This window comes from Chiloscyllium plagiosum, unplaced genomic scaffold (assembly GCF_037043375.1).
Source record: "Chiloscyllium plagiosum isolate Xiang-an unplaced genomic scaffold, Cpla_swu_hap1 HiC_scaffold_11, whole genome shotgun sequence".
In the NCBI taxonomy this organism is placed as follows: domain Eukaryota; kingdom Metazoa; phylum Chordata; class Chondrichthyes; order Orectolobiformes; family Hemiscylliidae; genus Chiloscyllium; species Chiloscyllium plagiosum.
This window is the reverse complement of record NW_028270149.1, coordinates 60,628,646-60,652,553: the sequence shown is the minus strand read 5'-3', so window position 1 is coordinate 60,652,553 and position 23,908 is coordinate 60,628,646. Positions and strand designations below refer to the sequence as shown.

At 40.9% G+C, this 23,908-nt stretch overlaps 1 protein-coding gene across 1 annotated transcript in view; it reads right to left on the bottom strand.

Annotated features, from left to right (window-relative positions):
- The window catches only part of klhl4 (kelch-like family member 4), a 200,265-nt gene that overhangs the window by 175,383 nt on the left and 974 nt on the right, over positions 1-23,908 (bottom strand). The gene's annotated exons all lie outside the window — the stretch shown is intronic.

The following is a 23,908-nucleotide window of genomic DNA, read 5'->3' as shown; positions in this document are numbered from 1 at the left end:
GCCTTATCACTATCTTCAGTGAAAAAGGGGTCAAAAGACAAGTGTCAACTCCAACCACACACTAAACAGCAGTTTCAAATGGAGAGACAGAAGAATAGCCTAAGTCAATTAGGATGTTTTGTGATGTGATTAAACTAGGGCAAAGGCTGTTTAAATCTTGCAGAAGTGTCATTGATCGAGCGCAGTTTCTCTGCATGATGTACGATGTGAAAGAATCACTGGATGCAAGTTAAAAATAGCGAAATAAATGATTTCTTCCGATTCAGAAACTCAGTTTTGATTCATAGTTTTCCAGGTATTTCGCCAGTAATAAAAAGAAACAATCTCACAGGATGACTTTATTCTCAATGCAGGAGGTCATGCTTCAAGCAAGGGGACAAAACAAAAATGGAAACTCTAATACAAGTTGCCTGTGATTAAAACATTGGTCCGTAAAGTCAAACCATAAATTAAGTCAAGTTCCGTCATTCTAAAAGCTTTGACTATCTTAACTTCTACAAATCAGAAAATGACACATAATCTCAGGTATGGGGGCATGTTTTTGTTCAGCTTTTCTGAAATTATGGGTACAGTGAAAAATGAATCAATTCTTAATTTGTAGGAATAGAATATTATACAATTTTTAAATCCTCCAAATCTAATAATCCTTTGTTTAGTGACCCCCACTGCAAGAGGTACTATAAAAGCAGCACTGAGCTTATGGTCATACATTATGGAGAAAATATGAACAATTTACACAGTTGTAGGTCTGGATTTTAACTTACATGAGCCATAAGTGAAGAAGAGCTGGGAGTGACAACTTTGTCTGTCAGACATGGAAAGTCGAGATTTATCTCCCCAGCATGCGCTTGACGCTGCTGATTGTCTATCGGGCAGTTCCTCAATCTGAATGATGAGCTTTGGTTTCAGCTAAGCAGACAATCATGTGGCTGTGGCAGGGGAAGGTCAGAGAAGTGAATGGGGTGTGATCATTGGCCGATCAAGATGTTTGGCAACCTGGGCGTTGCAGAGTGAAGTTAGTGCTCTAGGGCACAATATCACAGGCATCAGGTGAATGAAGTCAGAATGGGTTGAATCAGGATGCTAAGGGATTGGCGGTTGAGGGAGTGAGTAGGATGAAGGGAAGGTCAGAGGCCTATGGAGGTAGGAGGTTTGAAAATAGGAGGCCTTTATGTGCAATGTCAAGAGATTGAAGGTCTCACAGGAATAGTTGACAGGGGGACAAGTGAGTCTGATCACATGGCTTTCTCAGGGACATACTCAATTTAGCAAGTAGATGTAAAAGTTCTTACCTGATGAATCTGACAGCCCTCGTTTGGCTGGGTTTCCAACATTTGTTAAAGTCACAAGTGAGGGCATTTAGGAGGGGGATTCAGGAGTCAGGATTCTAAATGTGAAGGCCTTAAACCAACAGTCAATTGTTGTTAAATTCTTAAAATACTGTCAAGTCTTGTATAGATGTTCTATTAGCTGGGTAAATGGTATTCCTGGTGTAGCCAAGTAATGGAGCTAGAAGATTTGGTTTATTTTGGAGAAATCACGTGCATTTATATGGCAACTTATTTTGACTTTAGGAAATCCTAAAGCATTTAACTTTTTTTTGTTTTAGTTGGGCATGACTGATTAGGCCAGCAAATGAGGGTTCAGAGTCAACCGCATTTCTGTGGGTCTGCAGTCAAGTGTAGGCCAGACTAGGTAAGAGTGGCAGATTTCTTTCCCAAAGAACATTAGGCTTTCTTTTTTTAAATTCCAGATTCTTACTGAATTCAAATGTTCACAAATGCCATGGTGGGGTTCAAACTCATGTCTCCAGCAAATTAGTCTGATGTCATGGCTGACTAGAGAATTGAAATTTCCACTACCTCTCCCATATTGTCACATGGACAAATTTGATAGTCAATTTACACATGGCAAGCTCCCACAAATAGCATGTATTTATGGGACATGTATTTCTACAGTATATTAGCAAAATAAAACATCTGTAGGCATTTCACAGTGGCATTATAAAGCAAAGTTAGACTTCCTAGACAAATAAGGAGATGGTAGACAGATGGCCCAGGTGAAAGAAATGGGTTTTAGGTGATTTTCAATTTGGATTATGTTTGTCTGCTGCAACATCCAGGCTTGACTAACGACACAAAGAGAAACACAAGTAGACACACATCATGAAGCACCAAACAATTGAACAATAGAGTACGATGTAGAATATGAAAGTAAACTATCCAATTATTGCCCAGTAAAGTATGAGGAAATTAAGGTGATAAAGCAGGTAAAAACTATTGGATAAACTTAAGGGACTGAAAGCTGATATATTCCAGAATCTAATGATTACATCCTACTGTTATACAAGTGGCATAGTGTATAGTGTATACACTGGTTATGATTTATATTTTATGATTTATAACAGTGCATGTATGATCTAAGAAGGTCAACATGGTTCAATGAAAGTAAATCATGTCTGACAAATGTATTAACATTCTTTGAAGTGGTAAATAGTTAGTTAACTAAAAGAGAACCCAGTAGATGTAATATATTTGGATTTCAAATGGGCATTCGGTATGATGACATACAAAAGGCCTATTCATAAGATAAGAATGAATGGAGTTGGAGTAATATATTCGTCTTCATAAATGATTAGTTAGTGGACAGGAACCAGAGTTTAAGGATAAACTCTAAATTTTCAAGTTTGCAGGCCATGACTTGCAGTGCCAGAAATCTCAATGCTAAGGCTTCAGTTATTTATCTTATATATTATTAACAGAGGTAGAAAGTAAATTATTTCTTTTTGTTGGCAGTAGGAATGTAAACCATGACGAGATCACAAAGTGGCTCCAAAGAGATAGAGACAGATGGAGTGAAAGAGAAACAAATGGCAGATAAAGTTTATTGTGGGAAAGTGTGATGTTTTTCACTTTGGTTGTAAAAACAGAAAGTAAAAGTGTTTTAAAAGGTGTTAAACTTCTAAATGTTGATGCATATAGAAACTTGGGTGTTCTCATGCAAGAAACACAATGTTAGGATATCAGTGCAATAAGCAATTTGTTAGGCAAGTTGGTTTTTATTACGAGGAGATTGGAGGACAGGAACCTTGCTACAATTGGATCGGGCTTTGGAAGGACTACATCTGGAATATTGTATGTAGCTTTTGTCTCCATAATCATGGAAAAATATAAATACTTTATCACATCCATATTTTAAAGGTGTCTAATTCCTTCCAAATATCTTTATTTTATGTCCAAATTCCTAAGGCATTCAGGAAAGTAACGTTGAGGTTGTTTTTCTTGGTTTCAAGCTTGGAATTCTATTGCTGTTAACACATTCTTCCATCTTCACAAATTTATTTCTAGCTATCTCTATCCCCCTTCTTCTAACTTCCACATCATATCCGCCACCTTCTGAAATCATAAATAGACAAATTTATCTACTTTTCCAGTGTGACACCATCCACTTCAATCTTTATTGTGGTTTTATTTTTCTAATGTAGTCTTTCTATCGCCATTGTTTTTTGTGTTTCAGTGTTCATACTCAATCCAGACTCTAAACGTCTAGATTTTACTTGATTTATGATGTTTTGTAACGCCTCTTCCGATTTTGCAAGATGAGCTCTACCATCAACAAACCACTACTTTGATGTCTTTTTATACATGTTTTACCCCTGGATGTAATTTAATTCTCTAAATATTTGTTCTACCTAAAAATTGAATATTTTAGGCAAAGCACTCAGCTTTGACACACTCCTCATTTCACATGAAATATGCCTGAGTGCCCTCCTCCTAACCTGAGGCTTGCTATTGGTCTCAATGAAGCTCTGGGTAAATCTGGCATTTTTCAGGCAATGGTACATTTTGGAAAACTTTTATTACCCTTTTGCAGTTAAAAATAATCAAATGTTTTCTCATAGGCTATGTAACCGGTCTTGTTTAATCCTAGATATCGTTTGAAGATTGTTCTTAGGTTAAATATTCCCTCTCTTACCATGTCTAAATCCAGACTCTTTTTCAACAAACTCTGCTTCAGATCTGCCATTATTTCTTTCTATTATGATTCTAAAGATCACTTTAGTGAGATGACTCATGATGCTTTTTGCATTAAAATGATTATACTCCATTGCTTTAGGTTTCTTAGGTAGCTTAATGAATAATGAATGTCTCAAGTCACTTGGAATGTCTCTACTGGTATATATTTGATCACAAATTTCTGTGAAGACTTCTAACTCTATTTCCCAAAGATCTTTTTGATGTTCTCTTGTGCTTTGAACACTAAGATGTATGCTAAAAATTTCATTCCGTGCCTAAGACAAACAAAGAGGTACCTGAACAGCAAAAGCAAAAACAATATTTAAAATGCAACATTCATTAAAGAAAATGACAGTAGAAAGAGAGACTGACTTTGACATACTTGGATGACAGCTATCACAAAGTGGTTACGGATGAGCTACTGATTAAGGTGAATGAGGATAGTGCAAGACAGATGAGCATGGTATATCATAAAAGCAAATTTCCTGGCGGGGGTAACTATGATAAGCAGCATACTTGTTTCGGACGTGGTGCAACAAAGGGTCACATGATTGGTTCCTGAATGATAGAGTTGTCTGATGATGAGAGGTCGATTTAATCAGGCCAATATTTCCTGAAATTTAGAAGAATGAACTTCCACTTTCTGTTTTTACAAACATGAGAGGTATCAAAGGAGCTTGACAGGGTAGAAACCAAGAGGTTGTGTCTCCTGGGTGAGAAATCAAAAGCATGTGGGTACAGTCTCAGGCTGATCATTTAGAACAGAGTAGGAAAAATATCTTCCCTGAAAAGGATAAAAATCTTTTGAATCACATCCCCCAGAAGATAGTGACTATTTTAAAGTTGCACATATTTGAAGGCTGACAAAGATAGACGTTTTGACTCCCGTGGACTCAAGGGATATGGGAAGCTGACAAGTGAAGTGAGGTAGATGAGCAGACAAGCTCATCTTAAGTACAGAGTAGGCACCACAAGCTGAATGGCTCTTACACGTGAATCCAAAAATATCACTAATGTTATTTAATAAATCATATCTTCACGCTGTCAATCATCATATATCTGTGTCTGTCAAATTCTCTGAAAGGTGCAACAGGAGATATGCTAGTAATTATAAAATTCTTCAGTTTTTTAAAACAGATATGCAGTCATTTTTAACTGTTTTGTACTCCTTGTAAAATAATTAATTTAAGGTTAGCATTAGCTTGGCATAAATAACGGCATACTTACATTTCTAATAGTTCATCACAGGTGGAAAGCAGCCATGCAAGTCATGCTGAAATAAACCAATCAGCAACTTTCCCACATACACACTAAACACAGGAAGAATAATGTATTTATCAATTGGAGTTTAATGCCTGCCAGCTGTTCAGCAATTGTCTGGGTCAGCAAATTACTATATATCTTTCATGGCAAGCATTCAAAATATTATAAAACCACTGGCATAGACCAGTATTCTAATTACTTATGAGGCAAACACATAGGAACTTAAGAATTTAAGGGTCACACAGTGGTTCAGTGGTTAGGACTGCTGCCTCATAGTGCCAGGGACCTGGCTTCAATTCCACTTTCGGGTGAAGGTCTGTGTGGAATTTGAACATTCTCCCCATGTCTGAATGGGTTTGCTCCAGGTGCTCTGGTTTCTTCCCACAGCCAAAAGATGTCCAGGCTGGGAGAATTAATCTGTGGGAAATACAGCGACGGGGTGGGATGCTCTTTGGAGGGTCAGTATTGATTCAATTGGCCAAATAGCCTGCTTCCACACTGTAGGGATTCTATGAGCTTAGTAACCACCTGACTACAGTTACAACAATGATGAAATCAAGGAATGATATAGTACAGAAAATGGCCACTGAACCCATCATACCTACACTGGTGCCTTGAATTAATATTTTAGATATAAATGACAAAAAAACCATGGACCCAGCATCGATCCTTGTGGCACACTGCTGGTAACAGGCCTCCAGTCTGAAAATCAACTCTCTACCACCACCCTGTCTCCTAACTACAAGCCAAGTTTGTATACAATTGGCAATCTTCCCCAGATCCCATGTGATCTAACCTTGCTAATCAGTCTGCCATGCAGAATCCTGTTGAATGCTTTGCTGAAGTCCATATAGAGAACATCTAACACTCTGCCTTCATCAATCTTCTTTGTCACTTCTTCAAAAACTCAATCAAATTATGAGACAACATTTCCAACACAAAGCCATGTTTACTATCCCCAATCAGTCAATGCCTTTCCAAATGTATATAAATCCTGTCTCTCAGAATCCCTTCCAACAACTTACCAACCTCTGATGTAAGGCTTACCAGTCTACATGTCCCTTGATTTTCCTTATTGACTTTCTTAAATAATGGCTCCTCATTAGCCAACTTCCAGTCTTCTAGCATCTCACCTGTGGCTGTTCATTATACAAATAGCTCAGCAAGGGGCACAGCAATCTCTTTCCTAGCTTCCCACAAAGTTCTGGTCCCAGGCATAGATTCATATGTATGTGTTTTAAGACCTCCAGCACCTCTTCTTCTTTAATATGAACACTTTTCCAGACATCAATATTTACTTCCCCAAGTTCTCTAGCTTCCATTTCTTTTCCGCATAAATATTTATTTAGCATCTCATCCATCTCCTGTGGTTCCACACAGACAGCCTTGCAAAACTTAAGGGGCCTTATTCTCTCCCTAGTGACTCTTTTGCCCTTAATGTATTTATTGAATATCTTTGAATTCTCCTTAACTCTATTTACTAAAGCTATCTCATGTCTCTTTTTCACCCTTACTAGTTTCTCTTTGAAGTATACCCCTATTGCCCTTATGCTCTTCTAGGCATTCACTCAATTCCAGCTGTCCTTTCCTGATATAAGCCTCCTTGTTCATGACCAGAACCTCAATTTCTCTCGTATTACAGCCGGCATCTTGCCCTTCACACTAACAGGAGCATACTGTCTCTGAAGTCTCGTTATCTCATTCTTAAAGGCCTCCTACTTCCCAAACGCCTCTTTACCTCCAAACAGCCTCCCCAATCAACTTTTGAAAGCTCTTGTCTAATATCCTCAACATTGGCCTTATTCCAGTTTAGAACTTTAACTTTTTGATCAGGTCTACCTTTGCCATAACTATTTTAAACAAATAGAATTATGCTCACAGATATCAGAGTGCTCCCCCACTGACATTTCAGTCACTTACCCTGCCTTATTTCCAAACAGAAGGTTAAGTAGTACTCCTTCTCTAGTAGAAACTTCAACGGCATGGATGAATTGGATGGAAGGGTTTGTTTCCTTGTTGTATTACTCTCTGATTCTATAATGAGTTGAGGCGGTACGCAAGTAAGGGGAAGAAAGCATTGATGAGAAAGGAGCAGAAACTGGCCAATACCATAGCCAAGGAACATGAAGACCAGCACTTTTGGTTACCTTGTTACCAGTAGAAGTTCTTGATTTTTTTTGTATGAAACCTTCCCTAAAGACAATGATAAACACATTACGCTTTAAAACAATAGCTTCCTCATTTGCTTGATGCACCACTGGGCATTTTCCTGGTTGACTCAAGTCTGAGTGATATGCAGGTTTGCTTCAAAGAGAGGTATAGCTGTGTGACATTCTCCCTTATATAGTCGAGGTGGTAAAGACAGGTCCCCTCTAACATGTCCAGATTATTTCTGTTAGGACCTGTCAATGCAAATTCTGGTTGTTGAATATGTAACACTTGAGGTGAAATTGACAGCTTTTCTTTTTTTTAATGAATGTTCTTCCTCTTCCAAATGTGGGGATGTCATTGGATTCCCAAATCTAATTCATTCTGCCAATTAGGTTGCTGCCAGTGAAAAAAATATTCTACATATCAGTGGACAAATCCAATTCAACGAGGAGTAAATGTTGAAGAATTAGTGGAAATGCAGAGAGGGATGGACAATAAGATGAAAATGTGACCTTACAAACCAACATTCAGTTTTAAGGTGTAGGTTTGATATCCAGCTCAGTGAGCAAACCTACACCCTAAACCTCAGCCTGAGCTCCAAACTTTCACAAACCTTGCATTCAGTTTTAAGTCATGAACTCGAAAGGTTTAGGCCAACTGGAAAAGAATGCACCTGTTTCAAGGGCGACAAGATATGCCAAGATTATAAGATTGCCTTTTGATTGGCAGCCCTCTGACAGTATTGACATTCTCCAGTTTTGGATCCTAATAACATTTGTACTCCATCAGAATAGGTGACTGGGAAAGAATGAATTAAAGTAAATTTGAAATCACGACTACTCCCCATTTCTGATGTGTTGATGCTGAACTTACTATGGAATTCACTAAAACAAACAATTCTCGCTGACTATTGGATTACCACATCAGCAGGAAATTTCTCTCTCTTGAGTCACTTTGGCTGAATCATTGAGCATGAGTGTGTAAGGAGATACTTTAAAATGTAGCCAGATTGTATTTTTTATAAAGCGACTACACCTCAGAAGAAAGAACAGGTTCAGAATGCAGAAGATATGTTTGACTGGAAGTTGGTTAGAAAAGACATGAGAGAGATTGCAAAGTCCCAGGCACATTGGGATTACCTGACAGACACAATGCACTCAGTGGCCATGAGAACAAGGAGAAGACTTTGTAAGAATGACCACAATGCATACCACGTCATGTGGTTGGTAGGTTATCCAAGGAGGGAGGACCACTACAGAAATGTATGCCTTGCCTCTAAAACTGTTTTTCTTTAAGAACTGCAAGTGCCCTGTCTATATAATTGTGACTCTGCTTGTCACAATGGGTCTGGGTGGGATACACTTCGGAGGGTCGGTGTGGACTTGTTGGGCCAAAAGACCTGTTTCCACACTATAAGGAACCTAATCTAATCTAAACAATGCTTACAATTAGCAGTGTAACAGGAAGGTTATTCATAGGCCTTTCCACCTTCTACTTAATCTGGGCAGCTGGGTGGGGAGGGGCGAGGGAGAAGTGGCATTCTCTCCTGCCACTATCTGCCCCATTAAATGCCCTCAGCAGGGTATTAAATTTGCTCAGTGAGCTGGCATTTTTGCTCATGTTAATACAGTCGGTCCTTCATTCTTGCGACTGGAATATTGTTCTCCATCCTGCTGCCTCCTTAAAAATTAATCAGGGTCACTTAACTAATGTTAAATGAAGTGGAAAAGATTTTTTATAAGGAGAATCCATGCCCATCCTGCTAAAATGTCTTTTAAAATGAAAATGCTTCAGGAACATTGGTGTGTAATTATTTCACTACTTAATGTTAGCAGAAATTATTAATCCTATTATGAACATTTATATTAGGACCCAGTATAAGATTGATTTAAATCATGTTTCTGGTATTGTTTTTGTGATTTCTTCTTGGGTTTTTTTTCTGATCTTTCTTGGTCTTCAGTAGTCTGGAAAAGTCTGTGATGATGAACTTTACAAATTGGTTGAAAACACAGCATTTCTCTGATCTAATAACCATGCCCTTGAAACGTCTCTGAAATTCTCTTGCCAGCAGAACCAGAAACAATTACACTCAGCTCCATTAATTTTTAATTTCAGAATGGTAGTATAATAGGATTAGATTAAAGTCAAGTGGGCCTTTTGAAAGAACTCCCAGAAATAATAAATTGGTAGATTAATAGCAAGAATGCTTGTCTAATCTTTATCCATTGTATATTATCAATAAATTACATTTTACAATTTCACATGTCCTACATTATGATCATGACTATCCTCCAAAAGTACTTCATTGGATGCAAAGCACTTGCGACAGCCTGACGTGGTGCAGAGGCACTATACAAATGCAAGTCACTTTTTTTCTTCAATAGATCAAACTAATTTCAGCAAAAAGATAGGGAATAAATAGAGACTCAGGGTGCATGTAGAACTATGGAGAATGACTTCTGTGCGATGGAATCACAAGATCATCTGTTATAAATGAGTTTTACATCTTGGTTGCTTAAAGTGCACAGAGGAACTTTGTCTGTGCTACGTTGAATGTTATATTTCAGCTGGAGGAGGCAAAAAAGTAATTGAATTATGCAAACAAGGAAGCCCTCCGGTACAGTGACTGATTTCAGCAAGGCCAATTTAGAAATGCAACAATTCACCTCCATAAATCTGAGCTGGCGCAAGGAAAGTCAGTTGATAATCTCACTCTTGATTGTATCTAGTTATGATAACAAGCATATGCAAGCATGAGTGAGGACAGAATTGAACTTGCTCTGTGACTTCATTATCACTTATTGAGATCACACACAAAATATGGTGAGGGACCAGAAAGTTAGTAATCATAGTATAAGCATACAGATTCAGTAAACAGACAGAAGAGAACATGGTGTCAAAGTACAAAGACAAAAAATAATAAAAAACAGTACTGCATATTTTTACTTGCAAGGTGGTTGCTCCTGATGTCTTGTTGTATTTGCCACCTCTACAACTCAGTGGTATTTGGTTAGAGTTGTTCAAAGTAGTTCACTGTCAAGATTAGAGTGGTGCTGGGAAAGCACAGCAGGTCAGGCAGCATCCAAGGAGCAGGAAAATCGATGTTACAGGCAAAAGCCCTACATCAGGAAGCACTTTCACCAAAGTAGTTCACTGCCAATATCCTCCTATATTTTTGTTTTGTCTTGGAACTATTTAGTGATTATGTGTGGTGGATATACCACCCCACAGAGTACCTTATATGACAAGGTTTATTGCGCAGTTGGCTTCAGTACAACTACAGTTTGTCAGACATAATTGCTAAGATATTTCCCTTTGAAAGCTATGTAGAACTAATCGTTTCCCCTCCATGGAATATTTGTGAAATAAGTAGAATGGATGGAGCCAACATAACATGAACATTAACACCTTCAAGACCATTATTTTATACAACACTGTAGACACTGTAAATCTGAAATAAAAACAGAAAATCCTGCAAATACTCAACAGTTCTGGCAGTATTTGTGGAGAGAGAAACAGAGCTACGTTTCAGACTGGTGACGTTTTTCAGAACTGAGATTGCTTAGAGATGTAGCAGAGTTTAATCCAGGCAAGGAAGGAGGAGATGTAGGAGGCCTGTGAGAGGGTGGAAGGCAAAAAGAATAACTATTATTCCTTTTGCTATTTTAAGGCAAACAGATGGTACGGGGACAAGTAAAGAAATGAAAACTGCATACTGGGGAGGTCTAAATGGAAAGGCAGAATCGGCACAAATAACTGTCATATGGAAAAAAATAAAATGGTTGAATTCAGTGCTGTCCCAATGCCTAGCTGAAAGATTAGGTGTCTTCCCTTGAGCTTTTGAAGAATTTCAGTATGACAGACTGAGATGTTTCAAGATGATAACATCACCTTTAAAGGGGTGTAGCTTGAAATACTGTGCGTTATAACATAGCTCAACCGGATAGAAGGTCATAGTTGTGTGGCTGGTTGAACAGTCTGAAGCAGTAATGAAAGATGTTGAACGTTCTGTCGAGTGAATATTATCTATAAATAATCTTATCTTCGAATAAAACATCCACATTACTGTCTCACCAAACCTTGTGTGATTGGTATGTTTACATCTCAAAGATGATCATAAAAGAGAATGGAAAGATCAGGGTGGGATGAGATTGGAGAACTAAAATGGCAGGTAATCAGAAACTTGGATTCACCCTTAGACAAAGCAGTCACCAAACCCCTGGCCCAGATTTTCACTCCCTTGTGGGGTGTGCAGAGATGGGAAAATTCCAGGCTTCACAAGCCCAATCTTCCAAAATGTGGGCTGGACAGTGAAGACTCCATCCAACGGGTGGGCTGGATTAGGAATCAGGCAAGAGGACTCTAGAAGAACTGACAAAGTTGCTGGTTGCAGAGGGCAGTCTAACAGAAGATTTCTGCAGGCATCAAAACACAAAATATCCCTCCAGCCCATAAACCTCACTCCCTCCGACTACCAAACAGTCCCAATATCGCCTCATACTCCTCACCCAACCCAACTGATATTCATGCCTACTTACCAAACTGTGTTTATCATGTATTTCACATGGTGCTTCATGCCCCCATGCCAAGGCGCGCCCTGGTGAACTATCTCTTGGAACTTTATAGACCCTATGCACTGTACTGCTAGTTTATGTCAACCCATTCCCCTATCCTTTGCCCTTGGACCTACTACACCAGTTCAAGTATCCTTTCTGAGCAGACCTGAATACTCATGCAGAGAAAAAATAAATTAAAAACCAATAAAATAAAACTCTAAATGTCTATTGCAGACTTCACTATACTGAAAAAAACTCATTCATGATAACCCATTTACATTATTTCAACAAAATACTACATTTACATTATTTCAAAAAGAATAGAGCCTTATCAACACAAACTTCTCAGTTAAGTGAAATATCCTTATAACAACAAGCATTGGAATTCACAGTCCCACATCAAAGTCCTAGAATGACTTGGGGCTGTCAATCAGCCTGTGAACTAGTAAGCACTTGAATATGATAATGGATACTTACGAAATCAATCATGCAATATTAATCTATGAATGGAAACTGTCAAGCCTAAGACTGTTGACACTTCCAAAGACACTGGCTGTAATAGGTTTATGCATTTTTTATATTCATTTATATATCTTTTAACAATTAGAAAGGGCATTGTACGTCCCCTAAAGATGTCCCCACACCAGAAACAAAGGGGTATCTTACCTTTTCAAAGGGATACACTGACTATCTGAACAAATTCACAAAGTTTAAATTTGCACTCTTACTGGGTCTAATTCGCATACTTTGGGTTTCATACTCCAATGATACCAAGATCCCACTTCACTGGAGGCAGCTGACAACTGCATCTATAAAGTCATATGTGCAAAATGCATTGCGGTCCTATTCCCATGTCCTTCAAAATGGGAATTACTAAAATGTCAGGGCCGGGGTGGACAAATGATCCTCAGCCACTTTTAGCAATTTTGCCACAACATTGAAGCTTTCCCTAACAGTGAACATCTGAACTCATGTTTCATCTAACCAGCACAGAGCAGGCCATGACATGAGCAACAAATACAGCATAGCAAAAGCTTCAGCTCCTCATGACATGGGATGTTTACCTGGAGAACTTGACTTTCCGGTGAAAAAATTAATTGTCCTGTTCATGAATTAAATACTCAAGGTGATTAACCAATGTAGTCAATAATCCCTTCAACTGCTTCTTTGGAGTCTCACTAAGCCTGTATATACATTCAATGTTGACAGGGGAAATGGGGAACCAACAAATGTCTTCTCTTCACAAGGAGACAGAGGAGGAATCACGCACAAGGCCCTCAGAAGTCTCCTCTCAGGACACTGCAGAGGTGACTGGGTCCTCAATCTCTTCCTTACCTGCCTTGCTCCCCACTATCCTGCTACTCTTTGACCTTCTAGCAAGGGGAGACTTCACTTGTCTCTGGCAAAAAGGCCCTCAGAATGTCTAGGCTGTCCAGACACTAATGCCACCTCCTCCCTCCCCTACCAACTCTGGCATCACCTGACCAAACCTCCAGGACCAATGAGCTCCATTGCCAAGCAGGTTCCCTCCACCCCAGCTGCAGAACCTGGGACAACCCTGAAACAGGAAAGTAAAGAAAATTTTAAAAACCTTCTGAGAGCATTTTGGTAGCAAACAAGACAAGGCACTGTACAAGAACTTCCATGTTTGTAAACTTTCACTGTTTTGACTTGATGTGTGTATGTTTGGGTCTCTCTGAAGCCCCACATGTAACTATGCCAGTGTGATGCTCATCTTCATGGCCACGTAAGATGTACCAGAGTCAGAAAGTGTGGCACTGGAAAACCACAGCAGATCAGGCAGCATCCAAGGAGCAGGAGATGTTTTAGACATAAGCCAGGGTCTGGGACGTCTCCGATTGGGTGTAGAAGATTCTGTAAGGGGAGGGCGAACAGCCAGAAATCGTGTTACATATTGGCACCAATGATATAGCCAGGAAAAGGATTGAGGATATAAAAAGTGATTTCAGGGAGTTAGGGTGGAAGCTGCAGAGCAGGAAGAACAGAGTAGTGTTCTCGGGTTTACTACCGGTGCTACGAGATAGTGAGGCGAGGAACAGGGAGCTGGCGCAGCTTAACACGTGGCTGCGCAGCTGGTGTAGGAGGGAGGGCTTCAGATATGTAGATAATTGGGATGCGTTCTGGGGAAGGTGGGACATGTATATGAAGGACAGGTTGTACCTGAACTGGAAGGGGACCAATGTCCTGGGTGGAAGGTTTGCTCGAGTGGTTCAGGAGGGTTTAAACTAATATGGCAGGGGGGTGGGAACCTGAGCTATATACCGGTGGTGAAAGTTGATGGAGATGAGGCAATAGCAAGAGGTAGCGCAGCCAGTGGGAAGGAATTTCCTGGGAAAGAACCAAGGGATTGGTTAAAGTGTGTTTGCTTTAACGCAAGTAGTATCAGGAATAAAAGTGATGAACTTAGAGCATGGATCAGTACCTGGTACTATGATGTTTTGGCCATAACAGAGACGTGGGTTTCTCAGGGGCAGGAATGGTTGCTGGATGTTCCAGGGTTTAGAACATTTGAAAAGAATAGGGAGGGGGGAATAAGGAGGGGGTGTAGCACTACTAATCACAGAGGGTATCACAGCTACAGAAGCTTCCATTGTCGAGGAAGATCTGCTTACCGAGTCAGTATGGGTGGAAATTAGGAACAGCAAGGGAGCAGTCACCTCTTTAGGGGATTAATTCAGGCCCCCCCAATAGCAGCAGGGAGATTGAAGAAAGCATAGGCCGGCAGATTTTGGAAAAGTGTGAATTAGTAGAGTTTAGATTAGATTACTTACAGTGTGGAAATAGGCCCTTCAGCCCAACAAGTCCACACCGATCCTCCGAAGAACAACCCACCCGGACCCATTCCCCTATATTTACCCCTGCACCTACTACTATGGGCAATTGTAATGGGTGACTTTAACTTTCCCAATATTGATTGGAACCTCCTTCGAGCAGATGGTTTGGAAGGAGCTGTTTTTGTAAGGTGTGTTCAGGAGGGTTTCCTAACTCAGTATGTTGACAGGCCGACAAGGGGAGAGGCCATTTTGGATTTGGTGCTCGGCAATGAGCCGGGGCAGGTGTCAGATCTTGCGGTGGGAGAGCATTTTGGTGATGGTGACCATAACTGCCTCACATTCTACATGCTATGGAGAAGGAGAGAAGCAGGCACAATGGGAGGATATTTAATTGGGGAAAAGGAAACTATGATGCTATCAGACATGAGTTGGGAAGCATGAACTGGGAGCAATTTTTCCATGGAAAGGGCACTATAGACATGTGGAAACTGTTTAAGGAACAGTTGTTGCGAGTGATGCACAAATGTGTTCCTCTGAGACAGGCAAGAAGAGGTAAGATAAAGGAACCTTGGATGACGAGAGCAGAGGAGCTTCTCGTCAAAAGAAAGAAGGCAGCTTACGTAAGGTGGAAGAAGCAAGGGTCTGGCTCAGCTCTAGAGGATTACAAGCAGGAGCTCAAAAATGGTCTGAGGAGAGCCAGGAGGGGGCACGAAAAAGGCTTGGCAAGAAGGATTAGGGAGAATCCAAAGGCATTTTACACGTATGTGAGGAATAATAGAATGATCAAAGAAAGAGTAGGGCCGATCAGGGATAGCATAGGGAACTTGTGTATAGAGTCTGAGGAGGTAGGGGAAGCCCAAAATGAGTTTTTTGCTTCTGCCTTTACTAAAGAAAAGGACCTTGTAGTGAATGAAACCATTGAGGAGCAGGTAAGCATGCTGGAACGGATAGAGATTGAGGAAGCTGATGTGCTGAAAATTTTGACAAACATTAAGATTGACAAGTCGCCAGAGCCAGACCAGATTTGTCCTCGGCTGCTTTGGGAAGCGAGAAATTTGATTGCTTCGCCGCTTGCGAAGATCTTTGCATTCTCACTCTCCACCAGAGTCATACCTGAGGATTGGAGGGAGGCAAATGAAATTCCTCTCTTCAAGAAAGGAAATAGGGAAATCCCCAGTAATTACAGACCAGTCAGTCTCACATCTCTCGTCTCCAAGGTGTTAGAAAGGATTCTGAAGCATAGGATTTATGACCATCTGGAAGAGCATGGCTTGATTAAATGCAGTCAGCACGGCTTTGTGAGGGGCAGGTCATGCCTCACAAATCTTATTGAGTTCTTTGAGGATGTTACCAGATAAGTTGATGAGGGTTGAGTGGTGGATGTGGTGTATATGGACTTCAGCAAGGCATTTGATAAGGTTCCCCATGGTAGACTCATTCAGAAGGTCAGGAGGAATGGGATACAAGGAAATTTAGCTGTCTGGATGCAGAATTGGCTGGTCGACAGAAGACAGCGAGTGGTAGTGGAAGGAAAGTATTCTGCCTGGAAGTCAGTGGTGAGTGATGTTCCACAGGGCTCTGTTCTTGGGCCTCTACTCTTTGTAATTTTTATTAATGACTTGGATGAGGAGATTGAAGGATGGGTTAGCAAGTTTGCAGACGACACAAAGGTTGGAGGTGTCGTTGACAGTATAGAGGGCTGTTGTAGGCTGCAGCGTGACATTGACAGGATGCAGAGATGGGCTGAGTGGTGGCAGATGGAGTTCAACCTGGATAAATGCGAAGTGATGCATTTTGGAAGATCGAACCTGAAAGTTGAGTACAGGATTAAGGACAGGATTCTTGGCAGTCTGGTGGAACAGCGGGACCTTGGTGTGCAGGGACATAGATCCCTTAAAATTTCCACCCAAGTGGACAGGGTTGTTAAGAAAGCATTTGGTGTTTTGGCTTTCATTAACAGGGGGATTGAGTTTAAAAGCCATGAGATCGTGTTGCAGCTCTATAAACCTTTGGTTTGACCGCACTTGGAATATTGCATCCAGTTCTGGTCGCCCTATTATAGGAAAGATGAGGATGCTTTGGAGAGGGTTCAGAGGAGGTTTACCAGGATGCTGCCTGGAATGGAGGGCTTATCTTACAAAGAGAGGTTGACTGAGCTCGGACTTTTTTCATTGGAAAAAAGAAGGAAGGGAGGGGACCTAATTGACGTGTACATGATAATGAAAGGCATAGACAGAGTTGATAGCCAGAGACCTTTTCCCAGGGCAGAAATTGTTAACATCAGGGGTCATAGTTTTAAGCTTTTTGGTGGAAAGTATAGAGGGGATGTCAGAGGCGGGTTCTTTATGCAGAGAGTTGTGAGAGCATGGAATGCTTTGCAAGCAGCAGTTGTGGAAGCGAGGTCATTGGGGATATTTAAGAGACTGCTGGACATGCAAATGGTCACAGAAATTTGAGAGATCGTACATTAGGTTTACCTCACATGAGGATCAATGGTCGGCACAACATCATGGGCTGAAGGGCCTGTTCTGTGCTGTATTGTTCTATGTTCTAACCCCTTCTTTGGAAATGTGGAGGGGGCAGAAGGGGGCTGAGAGATAAATAGGAGAGTGGAGGTGGGAGTGGGGTTGGGGGGAAAGCTAGCTGGGGAGGTGTTAGTAGATGTATGTGAGGGGTGATTGTGATAGGTTGCTGGGGAGGGTGGAGAAGATAGATGGGAAGGAAAATGGACAGGTATTGATATGTTTTGAGATCCATGCTGCAGCCCGTGAACATAAAATTAACAACACTGGGTCCTGTTGCCACCATTGCTCCTCATCCTATAACATAATTATTCTCTCCATGGCCACTGTATCCAAAAGCATTAGCGTGAATAAGGTGGTAAGCAATGTCTGTAGCAGGGAGTTGCATGGCATGCAGGGAGTCCATCCATTAGGATTAGTGACCTGCCAGGTCTATGTCCTGAACAGTGACGGGATCTATGTGTAATTTTTTTCCTTTTAAAGCTCTCCTCATATCAGTCATTCTGCAGCCCCCTCCTTTTCAGATCAAGTCACTTATTAACAAAGAATGGGTTTGAAAGTGATCCTTCAGGACAGTATTTATTACAGTAGAGTGGGTGGAGGACAGGGTGTGCTAATATTAAGTATATTCCATTGAGACGATATGCCGTAGATGGTGAGCAAGCTCCAATGAGTATGCTGATCAGATTGTTCTGTGTTTCGTTCACATGGATAGTTGTAGTGATGGGTCAAGTCACCCTAGCATTTCTACTGGTGATGGTGCCGCGGTGGAGTGATCACCAGAGAGTGTTCAGGGATAGGGTTCCCTCCCAGTTGGGGAACACTTCAGTGGTCCAGGACATTCAGCCTTGGACCTTCGGGTGACTATCCTCCAAGGTGGACTTCGGGACAGGCAGCAGAAGAAAGTGGCTGAGCAGAGGCTGATAGCTAAGTTCGGTACCCATAGGGAGGGCTTTAACCAGGACCTTGGCTTCATGTCACATTACAGGTGATCACCATTGCACTACACACACACACAGATATTCCTACACATACACACACACTCTCACATGCACACGGACACAGATACACACAGACACCCACATACACCCTTATAGACACAGACTCCCACACATACACCCCCTCACAGACTTAAGACACTCTGCACTCACTACACACACACACACACACACACACACTTTCTCACACTCACAAACCCAACCCCAGACAGACACACACACAGACAGACAAAGACCCACATGCACACATATATATTGTGTGTGGTGAATTTTTTTGGTACAAAGTTACATTGCACTTTGCTCAAAAACCACATAGATTCATGTCGAACTCTAAGCTCAAAAACTGCATGAATTTATGTAAAACTCTGTTATTTCACTTTTTAGATTGGAATCAATCTAAACATCAGGTCATAGACAGAGAACACAGGGGGCTAACACCTTCAACACATTGTCTAGCTATCACCATTGTTAACAGCTAACCCGAGAATGCAACTTTAAAAAAAAGGGTTTTGTGATTTACACTTTAAAGAAGTGAAACTATCACTGTATTCTAACAGATGAAAGACTTAACAGACAATCAATTCTTCAATGTATAATTTCAGTTACATCACACCGCAAATTTTTGCTATAGATTCTGTGTTAGATCGAGCCGTCCACAATCACCTGATGAAGGAGCGTCGCTCCGAAAGCTAGTGTGCTTCCAATTAAACCTGTTGGACTATAACCTGGTGTTGTGTGATTTTTAATTTGGATTTGATTAACTAAATTTAATGGATGTGTGATAGCTTCCGTGCTAAAAAAAAAGCATAGAAAATTATTTGTTGCGATTGATGGAGGGGTTTAAAGAAAGGGGAGACATGATCACCCTTGTGATCATAACTTTAGAACTTCGATGCTGGTGGTCTTTTCCAGGGGACCACAAGAGATTGTTGCAGTCAGCAACGTGCAACTATATCAGGGAGCTGACCAACATCCTGTTGAGATCGGTGAAAGAATTTATGAGATTCGTAACATACCCTGGGAGTCAGGCAGTCTGACCTGTGGAATTCACAGTCGATGCCTCCAACAGGGCCCCTCTGGGATCTGGCATCAACTGTCAAACTGAAAGGAGTTCTCTCCAATTGGGCAGCTGTGTTGTGTGATTGCATGTGTGTGTGTGTGTGTGTGTGTCTGTGTGTGTGTGTGTGTGTGTACACACACCAAGCAGCTGCTATGATTCAGACATCCTCAGTGCCTAACAGGGGTTTCAGCATTTTCTTCCCCTCAGTTACATCATAGTTGCCATCTTGATGAGAAAGGAGACAATCACACAAGACTCAGCTTGTGACCAAGTCACAAAGTGCAGTGGAGGATAGTAACAATGTTGACCATGCCTCAACGATAGAGCAGACCATTAGACTGCTAAAGATAAGGTTCTGCTGCCTGGACCATGGAGGGGGAGAGCTGCATTCCTCAACAGAGAGCACAATCTGCTGCTCTATATACACACCCCCTCAGCAAAGGGAGGGTGAAACTGCAGAGGAAAGGATAGAGGAGGTTTCATCTGATTCAGAGGAAGGGGAGAACAATGATGCTGATGGGGGAGTGGATGATGGGGATGGGGTGGCAGATGCCAACGTGATGGAGCAATGTAGTAAACATGCTGATGACATCCCCATCACTACCAGACCCTTAGTCAAATGAGGAACCATAATATCTTCATGTCACTTTAAGCAGCTGTGTGTCTTAGGTTCCCTTGTCAGCATGGACATCTTGTTTCATTGCATTTCAGGTGACTTGGAAGTTAACATTTTCACCTTAACATTGTTGACAGTGTGATGCTGTGTGGACGGCAATCTGAAAGAAAATTAGTTTAGAAACCAATCTCATTCATGAACACCTTTCAGGGAGGAATATCTGCTATCACTATATGTTTTGGTCTCCACTTGACTTCTGATCACAGCATTGTGGTTGACTCTTTAATTGTTCTCCATTAATGTCCAAGAAAGTCACTCAATTCAAGGACATCTACAGTTGGTCAACAAATGCTGACCTTGCCAATGACACCTTCTTCCCAAGAAAGAATAAAGGAAAAATAAATAGTTTCAAGATACTGTCCACATTTCCATATCACTACGTAGCAAGACCTAAACATCATTCAGGTTTGGGCTAATAAGTATCCAGTGACAATTAGGTCACACCAGGCGATGACCATCTCCAATGAGAAAGAATCTGAACAATCCTTTGGACATTCAACAGCATTTCTTTGCTCTCAATCTCAAGGTGATGGTGTTGGTATTGTGGTGGGGGTGGGGGGGGGTCATTGCTGACCAGAAGCTGAACCAGGCCCACCATAAAAATACTGTGGCTACAAGAGTAGCTCAGAGGCTAGGAATTCTGTAATGAGTAACCCACCATCTGCCTGTGCACCAACTGCAAGACATAAATCAGTCATCGGTTTTAGTGGGAAGACAAACATGGAGGCTAGGGAAGTCAGGCAAATAAATATTGATGTCTTGAAAATCTTCCACATTACAGAAGAGGGGGTGCTGAAGGTCTTAAGGGCAGATAAATCTCCAGGACCTGATCAAATGCATCCCAGGATGTTCTGGGAAGTTAGGAGAGAAATTGATGGACCCCCATCAGAGATATCTGTATCATTTATGAAACTGGAGGGTGGCTGATGTTGTATCTTTATTTAAGAAAGGCTATAAGGAGACCTATAGATTAGTGAGGTTGGCCTAGTGGTGGGTAAGTTGCTAGAGGGGATTCTGGGAAGTAGGATATACATGCACTTGGAGAGATGGAAATGTGTTGCTGGAGAAGCGCAGCAGGTCAGGCAGCATCTAGGGAACAGGAGAATTGACGTTTCGGGCATTAGCCCTTCTTCAGAGGGGACATTTCCTGAAGAAGGGCTAATGCCCGAAACGTCGATTCTCCTGTTCCCTAGATGCTGCCTGACCTGCTGCACTTCTCCAGCAACACATTTCCATCTCTGATCTCCAGCATCTGCAGACCTCATTTTCTCTTCAAAGATGTACTTGGAGAGGCAAGGACTGCTCAAGGATAGTCGCACAAACGTGATTGAGGTTTTTGAAGATGTCACCAAAAGATTTAATGAAGGTAGAGTGGTAGTTGTTGTCAATATGGATTTTAGTAAAGCCTTTGACAAAGTTCTGCATCGTAGACTGGTAAGTAAAGTTAGATCATATGGAATTCAGGAAGTGCTTAATAATAGGGGACAGAGGGTGGTGGTTGAGGGTTGTTTTTCAGACTGGGGGACTATGACTAGCAATTGCTGCTGGATCCACTGTCATTTATCATATATATAAATGATTTAGATGAGAATTTGGGATGCATCATTAGTAAGTTTGCAGATGACATCAAACTTGATGGTATAGTTGACAGTGAAGAAGGTTATCCAAGATCACAAAGAGATCTTGATCAATTGGGCCAATGGGCTGAGAAATGGTAGATGGAGTTTAATTTGAATAAATGCAAGATATTGCATTTTAGTGAAGTAAACAAGGGCAGGACTGATACGATTAATGGCAGGGTCCTGGGTAGTATTGTCAAACACAAGGTGTTCAGGTAGATAGTTCTCTGAAAGTTGTGTCACATGTAGACAGTGTGGTTAAGGTGTCTAGTATACTTGCCTTCATTGCTCAGACCATTGAGCACAGGAGTTGGGAAGTTGTGTTGAGATTGTTCAGTACGTTGGTGAGACCACTTTTGGAGTACTATGTACAGTTCTGGTTGTTCTGCTATAGGAAGGATATGATTAAATTGGACAGGGTTCAGCAATGATTTACCAGGATGTTACTGGGACTGGAGGACTGGAGGGGTTGAATTATAAGGAGAGGCTGGGTAGGCTGGGACTTTTCTCACTGGAGCATAGGAGATTGTGAACGTCTACAAGGTCATCCCTCAATCAGGAGGTGCACAGATAAGGTGAATAGCAAAGTTCTTTTCCCTAAAGCGGGGGAGTTCAAAATTAGAGGGCATATTTTTAAGGTGAGAGGAGAAAGATTTAAAAGGGATCTGAGGGTCAACTTTGTCCCACATAGGGTGGTCCATAGGTGGAATGAGGAAGTGATTGATGCAGGTACATGAATAAGAAATGTTCAGAGGGATATGAGACAAATGCAGACAAATGGGGGAAATGTAATTGGCATGGACGAGAAGGGCTAAAAGGTCTGTTTCTGTACTGTATGACTCTATGACTCCATCAACAACGTTTAATCATCGAACCTTCAAATTCATTCCCTCCACTATTGATTCACAGAACAGCCGTGTGCATTATCTACAAAAGGTAATATAGCAAATCTCCAAGCCCCTTTCTAAACCTACGACATTTCCCACTCTGAATGACAAGGACAGCAGTTCTGTGGGAGTACCACCACCTGCAAATTCCCCTCCAAACAACACATCACCCTGACTTGGAACTCTATTGTTGTTCCTTCAGTATTTCTGCTCACCAGGTTATGACTCTGTGTCTAAGCACTTGGCTCGATAAAGAATTAGTTCTTAGTAATGTATCATTTCTTCATTAAAGCACTTCTTGAGCTTTGAATGCTCTTTCTACAATTATTTCCTTAATGATTTATTCATGTTGTAGAAAATGTCTCTCATTAATTCTATAGGTATAGCGCATTTGCAAATTATGACCCAAATGATATTTTTCATTTTAAAAAATCAAAGAATTGCAGATGCTGGAAAACAGAAATAAAAACAGAAATTGCTGGAAAAGCTCAGCAGGTCTGGCAATATCTGCGCAAAGTTAATATTTTAGGACCAGTGACTGTTCTTCAGGATTCTTCAGAAAAAGGGTAACTGGAACTGAAACATTAACACTGCTTTCTCTCCGCGGATGCTTCCCGACATGAGTTAACACTTATGAAGGACCCTGAAGAAGGGTCACTGGACTCGAAACTTTAACTTTTTTTTCTCCACAGAAATTGCCAGACCTGTTGAGATTTTTCAGCAATTTGTGATTTTGCTACCTTATAATATTGGGTTGTGAATAAAAGCCCCAGCAAAGCTTTGTACAATGTGCTTTACACTGATTGGATACTGGATGGAAATAACTTCTCATAGCTCATGGACAAAACTTAATTTAAATTACAGTTATTAGATAAATTTCTACCCTTGGATTTACCCTATACCAGCTTCAGTATATAATTTGTTTATCTCCATTTGCTAGTAATTTAAAGGCAAAGTGAAGAAGTCAGATGGTAAATGCAATAATGACTTTATTATTGATTTTGGTTTCTCTGTGGTGACTTATATGGATTCTCCAGAGATGGATGTGAAACCCCCAGTACCTGGGATTCCACAATTATATTTTTTAATGAGTTCTGGGTCCCATTGAAATAAATAGGAAGTGAAACGTTGTCAGATACATTTGATTACTGGTGTAGTGATTGCCCCAAGATGTTTCAAGTCCACTCTAAAATCACCTTCATAAAGAATATTCCTGTTTTTTTTATTTTTACTCTAACCTTTGTTTCCTGTGTATCAATTTACAACATGGACCATTTCTCCCATTTGATGATCAATTCAAGTTTCATGTTGAATGGTTGACTCCATAAGCACTAATTAAAACTTGAGAATTGTACCCTGTTTATA